Source organism: Cebus imitator, unplaced genomic scaffold (genome assembly GCF_001604975.1).
Source record: "Cebus imitator isolate Cc_AM_T3 unplaced genomic scaffold, Cebus_imitator-1.0 Scaffold18, whole genome shotgun sequence".
In the NCBI taxonomy this organism is placed as follows: domain Eukaryota; kingdom Metazoa; phylum Chordata; class Mammalia; order Primates; family Cebidae; genus Cebus; species Cebus imitator.
Genome location: NW_016107333.1, coordinates 9,038,764 through 9,046,077, shown reverse-complemented (window position 1 = coordinate 9,046,077; position 7,314 = coordinate 9,038,764).

The window sequence follows — 7,314 nt, the reverse complement described above, 5'->3', positions numbered from 1 at the left end:
AGAGACGGGGTTTCACCATGTTGACCAGGATGGTCTTGATCTCTTGACCTCGTGATCCACCCGCCTCGGCCTCCCAAAGTGCTGGGATTACAGGCTTGAGCCACCGCGCCCGGCTATATTTTTTTTTAATAATTTTTTTTTTTTTTTAAGACGGAGTCTTGTTCTGTCACGCAGGCCAGAGTGCAGTGGTGCGATCTTGGCTCACTGCAACCTCTAACTCCTGGGTTCAAGCAATTCTCCTGCCTCGGCCTCCTGGGATTCTAGGCGCCCACCACCATGCCCAGCTAATTTTTTTTTTTGTATAGTAGAGACAGGGTTTCACCATCTTGGCCGGGATAGTCTTGAACTCCTGACCTGGTAATCCACCTGCCTCAGTCTCCCAAAGTGCTGGGATTACAGGCATGAGCCACTGCACCTGGCCTATTTAAATTTTTTTTTATAAAGACAGGGTCTCACTGTGTTGCCTGGGCTGGTCTCCAACTCCTGGGCTCAAGCAATCCTCCCACCTGGGCCTCCCAAAGTGCTAGGATTACAGGCGTGAGCTACTGTGCCTGGCCTTCACCTAACTGTCTTATAACCTGAATCTGATTTCTGTGTCTACACACCATGACCATGATCCTCTTCTTAATACTCTCTTCAATATTAGTTGTTCTCATACTAAAACAGGCCATTTACATTGGTAAACATTTTAAAAACTGGGATGTATCCGTGTTACAGAATGCAATGCTGGCACAGTGACTCACGCCTGTAAACCCAGCACTGGGATGCTGAGGTGGGAGTATTGCTTAAATCCAGGAGTTTGAGACCAGCCTGAGCAACATAGTGAGAACCTGTCTCTACAAAAAATACGAAAAAATTTAGGTGAGCATGGAGACCAGTAAAAGGCAAAACAGTAAGGACAGAAACCAGGTCAGTGGCTGCCAGGACTGCGCTGACAGGAGGGCTAAGCATGGTGGGACGTGCCTGTAATCCCAGCTACTTGGGAGGCTGAGGCAGGAGAATCACCCAAGACCAGGAGCTCCCAACCAGCCTGGACGACATGGCAAAATGCCGCCTCTACTAAAAAATACAGAAATTAGCCACGCATGGGCCACAGGGCTTTTAGGCTTGGCTGGGCTCAGGTGGCTCCGTGGTGCTTCCAACAAAAATTTTAAAAAGAAAAAAAAATTAGCCAGGCATGGTGATGCGTGTCTGTATTCGCAGCTACTCAGGAGGTTGAGGCAGGAGGATCTCTTGAGCCCGGGAGGGGGAGGTTGCAGTGAGCCGTCATAGTGCACTCCAGCCTCAGTGACAGAGTGAGACCCTATCTCAAAAACAAAAAAACAAAACAAGCCAGCCATAAAAACGCAAGAACCACAGATGCACTAGTAATACAGACGAATCTCCAAAACATTACGCTAAGTGGGAGAAGTGCGGCACAAAAGGCTACATAATGTGCTGGGCTCGGTGGCTCATGCCTGTAATCCCAGCACTTTGGAGACCGAGGCAGGTGGATTACTTGAGGTTAGGGGTTCAAGACTAGCCTGGCCAATATGGGGAAACCCCATCTCTACTAACAATACAAAAATTAGCCAGGCATGGTGGTCTGACCACCACATACTTGTGGTCCCAGCTACTCAGGAGGCTGAGGCAGAATTGCTTGAACCCACGAGGCGGAGGCTGCAGCGAGCGAAGATCACACCGTTGTACTCTAGCCTGGGCAACAAGAGCAAGACTCTCTCTCAAAAAAAAAAAAAAGGGCTACATAATGAATGATGCCATTTATACGACATTCTGGAAAAGGCAAAACAGTAGGGACAGAAACCAGGTCAGTGGCTGTCAGGACTGTGACACATGAAGGGGGCTGACTCTACCATACGTGAAGGGCACTTTGTGGGGTAATGAAAACAGTCCATTCTGACTGCAGTAGTGATTACACTACCATTACATATTTATCAAAACTCACTGAACTGCATACTCAAGAAGGGTAAATTTCACTATATTTAAGTTACTTGACCCCACATAAAAACACAAACTAAAATGCTGTCTAAATATAAAGTATCATTAGACATTATCTACAGCACTTTTCAGAGATTTTGAAATACCTTTGTGAAGTGTGACAAATGTTAAAAAACAAAAACAAACAAACAAACAAACCAGCCAGGTGTGGTAGCTCATGCCTGTTAATCCCAACATTTGAGGGGACAAAGGCAGAAAGATCCCTTGAGCTCAGGAGTGTGAGACCAGCCCTGGCAACAGAGAACCTATCTCTACAAAAAATACAAAAAAAGGAAAAAAAAAATTAGCTGGGCATAGTGGCACATACCTGTAAATCCAGCTATCTGGGACGCTGAGGGGGAGGATCACCTGAGCCCAGGAGGTTGCGACTGCAGTGAGCTGTGGTCACACCACTGCACTCCAGCCCAGGCAATAGAGTGAGACCCCGGCCGGGCATGGTGGCTCACGCCTGTAATCCAAGCACTTTGGAGGCCAAGGTGGGAGGATCACCTGAGGTCGGGAGTTCAAGACCAGCCTGACCAACATGGTGAAACCCCATCTTTAAAAAAAAAAAAGAAAAAATAGAGTGAGACCCTGTCTCAAAAAGTTAAAAAAAAAAATAAAAACTTGAAAAACACCAGTATCCTTCAGAAAAATATTTGTTGTTGAGTGTTCTGTCTTTCAGAAAGGCCATTTTCCACTCCAGCAAATGCTCATGTGTGAGGTTACTAGTCCCACAAGGGAGCAGTTAACCACTTGGGCTATTTGAGGACTATCCACAACATCATTGGCTTTTTAATTTTTATTTTGTAAGACAGGGTCTTTCAAAAGAAACTCCAAGCAGTCTGACTTCAGAGCTTGCACTCCCAACCCCCGAAGCAGAGGAATGAGGGCCCAGGGGGTTGCTCAGGCTGGAGTACACTGGCGGGGATCACAGCTCACTGCAGCCTCTAACTCCCAAGATCAAGCAATCCTCCCACCTCAGCCTCCAGAGCAGCTGGGACTACATTCATGTGCCACCACACTTGGCTAATTTTTTACTTTTTTGTAGAGACAGGGTTTTGCTATGTTGCCCAGGCAGGTCTGGAACTCCTGGCCTCACATAGTCCTCCTGCCTTGGCCTCCTAAAGGGATGAGATTATAGACATGATCCATTGTGCCAGGCCCAGCTTCTTCTTCTTCCTTTTTTTTTTTGAGACAGAGTCTCATTCTGTTGCCAGGCTGGAGTGCAATGGTGTGATCTCGGCTCACTGCAACCGCCACCTCCTGGGTTCAAGTGATTCTTCTGCCTCAACCTCTCAAGTAGCTGGGACTACAGGCAAGAGCCACCAGGCCCAGCTGATTTTTGTATTTTTTAGTAGAAACAGGATTTCCCCATAGTGGACAGGCTGGTCTTGAACTCCTGACCTTATGATCTGCATGCCTGGGCCTCCCAAAGTGCCGGGACTGCAAGCATGAGCCACCTCACCTGGCCCCAGCTTCTTTTTTTTAATGCCACTATAGTAAAATTAACAATAGTGTCAGAACCGAACGGGATAGGAAACAGGCATAATAGGCCAAAAAGTGAAAAATGAAAAAAAAAGGAACTGAACAGTCAACGTCCCCTCCCCCACTTGATCCTCCCATCCCAGCCAAGCCAGTCCTCTTCCCTCCAGGGAAATAATACAGGTATTTCTGGTTCATCTCCTCTTGGGCCAGACCATTACCATCCTAATGAACACTATACTCCACAAGCAAATAAAATAAACTGCAGCCAAAAGTGAGATTATCAGACAGCAGATTTTGAAACAGAATCGGAACAAGAGTGAATCGATGCAAAGATGCAGTGCTAACAGTAAGAAAAATCCTAGCCAAATCCCCCAGCGCTGCGGCAAAATCCCCCGATAGTCTGCAGAGCCTGATCAATGCCCCTTATTCAACAGAGTATATACCTGACAAAATCCCAATCCAACAAAGGGATTGGGGTAGTTCTGGAGTTCATAATGGGCTCTGAACAACCGTAAATGGGATCGAGGATATAATCTACTCTTACATAGAAAAAACAACTTGTCAGTTATCTGTATTCAGGGCTTACCACTTCCTCCCACGCTGGCTTCACAGTCACATTGGCGAGGCAGAGCCCTTACCCACAGGAGGCGCTCTAAGAATGTTGGTGGAGTCAGAGAGCCAGACGGTCAACTGCTCTGGGAAGACAGCCCCCTTACACTGCAAAGCTATCTATGATCTATGGTAAAACTGACCCATAATCAAAACAACTTCCCTGGTTTTTTTTTTTTTTTTTGAGACAGAGTCTCACTCTGTCACCCAGGCTGGAGTGCGGTGGCGTGATCTTGGTTCAATGCAACCTCCGCCTCCTGGGTTCAAGCGATTCTCGTGTCTCAGCCTCCTGAGTGGCTGGGACTACAGGCGTGCGCCTCCATGCCTGGCTAATTTTTTTTTTTTTTGTATTTTTAGTACGAGGGGGTTTCACCATGTTGGCCAGGATGGTCTCAAACTCCTGACCTCAGGTGGTCCGCCCCCCTCGGCCTCCCAAAGTGTTGGGATTACAGGCATGAGCCACGACACCCAGCCTGGATTTCTTCTTCTAAAGCCAGGGAGGTTTGTCAACACTGCTGCCACGGAGGCTCTACACTCAGCCACATTTCATTTCAACAAAGGGCAGGACCTGTTACAAGGCTGGATTGGGGAGGGGAGGAGTGGGGTGGAATGATGTTGAGCGTAGGGGTGATTCAGTTGAAAAGTAGGTCTCCTATCAAGAAGCTCATGGGCTGGGCATGGTGTCTCACATCTGTAATCCCAGCACTTTGGGAGGCCAAGGCAGGGAGATTGCTTGAGCACAGGAGTTTGAGACCAGCCTCGGCAACATGGCAAAACCCTTCTCTACTAAAAATACAAAACTTAGCTGTGTGTGCTGGGGCAGGGGTACCTGTAATCCCAGTTACTTAGGTGGCTGAGGCACGAGAATTGCTTCAACCTCGGAGATGGGGGTTGCAGTGAGCCAATATTGTCCCACTGCACTCCAGCCTGGGGAACAGAGAAAGACTGCCTCAGAAACAAAACAAAATAAAACAAAACACATGCACATACACACAAAACAAAAAACCAAAAAGCAGCTCAGGGGCCAGTAGAAAAGAGAATCCTGGGAGCAAATAACTGCAACGATTTAACAGTACGTAGTTCACTGGTTAGTTAAGCAGGCTTTCTGAGAAGTGATCTACCCCAATTACTTTGTGAGGTAAGAATCACAACCCTTTTAAAAACTGGGAAACTAAGGTTATCAGATGTTAAGGAGTTTGCCCAAGGTCACACAGTTAATGAGCAGGAAGGCCTTGAAACCCAAGCAGGGATAGGAGTGGTGGCTCACACCTGTAATCCAGGCAATTTGGGAGGCCCCAGGCGGGAGAATCACTGAGTCCAGGAGTTCAAGACCACCCTGGGCAATACAGTGAGAGCCCCCTCTCTACAAAGAAAAAAAAAGAAACCCCACGTAGTTTGACTTCAGAGCTTGCACTCCTAATCCCTGGGCAGAGGAATGAAAGCCCAAGGGGTGTTTATTATGGCCAAGAACTATCCGGAGAGGACTTTAGAAATGTGCAGCAGCACTGCAAGCCCAAGGGGAGAAGAGGCGGGTGGCATCATGGCTCAGTGGCTGTAAGCAGCCTGGTAGTCTAGATGCTCCAGTAGGATGCCTGCCAGGAGGCAGTGGAGATGGAGCACTGGAGGAGGCTTGCACCCAGACTTGCACCTGCACCAGCTTAGCATGCTCAGAAGCCCATTTCTGAATCAAGCAGGACCCCATGGATCACAGGACAGCACTGTCTGACCCCTGGCCAGTTACCACAGTTTCAGTCCCCAGGCCTCAGTTTCCCTGTCGGTAATAGTGAATTTAAATAGATTATATTGGCTGGGCACGGTGGCTCATGCCTGTAATCCCAGCACTTTGGGAGGCCAAGGCAGGTGGATTATCGGAGGTCAGAAGTTTAAGACCAGCCTGGCCAACATAGTGAAACCTCATCTCTACTAAAAATACAAATCTAGTCAGGAGTAGTGGTGGGCACCTGTAGTCCCAGTTACTCGGGAGGCTGAGGAAGGAGAATCGCTTGAATCTGGGAGGCAGAGGTTGCAGTAAGCCAAGATCATGCCATTGCACTCCAGCCTGGGTGACAGTGCGAGACTTCATCTCAACAAATAATGTTAATAAATAGATTGTATTTTAGGTACCTTCCTGTTCTGTTAACTTTTTTTTTCTAATTTTTTATTTTTACTTTTTTGAATTCTTTTTATTAATACATTAGGTTCTCACGGTCTCAAGCACATGAGGCTCTCTGAAACCTCATGAATACATCTGGACACTGTTCAAAGGCCCTCATCTGTTCTTCTTTGGAACTGCTGGACAGTAAACTTGCTGGTGGAAGCATAAATTGAAAGAGTGTAGAGGTCAGTTTGGCACTGTGAGGATTAATTTTGTGTCAACTTGGCTGGACCACAGTACTTAGAGAGCTGATCAACACTATTCTAGACATTTCTGTGAAGGTGTTTATGGATGACAGTAACATTTACATCAGTGGACTTTTAAGTACAGCAGCCCCTCCTTATCCATAAGGGATATGTTCCAAGGCCCTTAGCAGATTCCTAAAACCATGGATAGTCCCGAGCCCTATACATATGTTTCTCTCTATTTGACAGTGCCTGCTGCTAAGTGATTAACAGCATATATAGCGTGGGTACCCTGGACAAAGGAGTGATTCCCGTCCCAGAATATGAATTCTTGTCCAGGATGAAGTGGGCCAGCATGAGATTTCATCAAGCTACTCAGGATGGTATGCAATTTAAAGCTTATAAATTATTTCTGAAATTTTCCACTTAATATTTTCAGACTGTGAGTAAATGAAACCAGGGAAAATAAAAACATGGATATGGGGGGACCTATATAGTATAGCAAATTCCTCTCCATAATGTGGGTGGGCCTCATTCAGTCAGTTAAAACCTTAATAAAATAAGCCTGGCATCCTATCCCTTTCTCCCCAGCAATGAATTCTGACAGCAGCCAGCCTTTGTTTTCCTTTTTTTTTTTTTTTTTTTTTGAGAGAGTTTTTTGTTTTAAAGACAAGGTCTCATGCCATTGCTCAGGCTGTTCTTCAACTCCTGGGCTCAAGTGATCCTCATGCCTTCAACTCCCAACAAGCTGGGACTACAGGTGTGCACCACAGTGCCCAGGTGGCAGAGACTCTTTAAACTGCAACTCTTCCTGCATCTCCAGCCTGCTGGTCTATTCTGAAGACTGACCACGCCACTGTAATCATGTGAGCCAATCTTTTTTTTTTTTTTTTTTTTTGA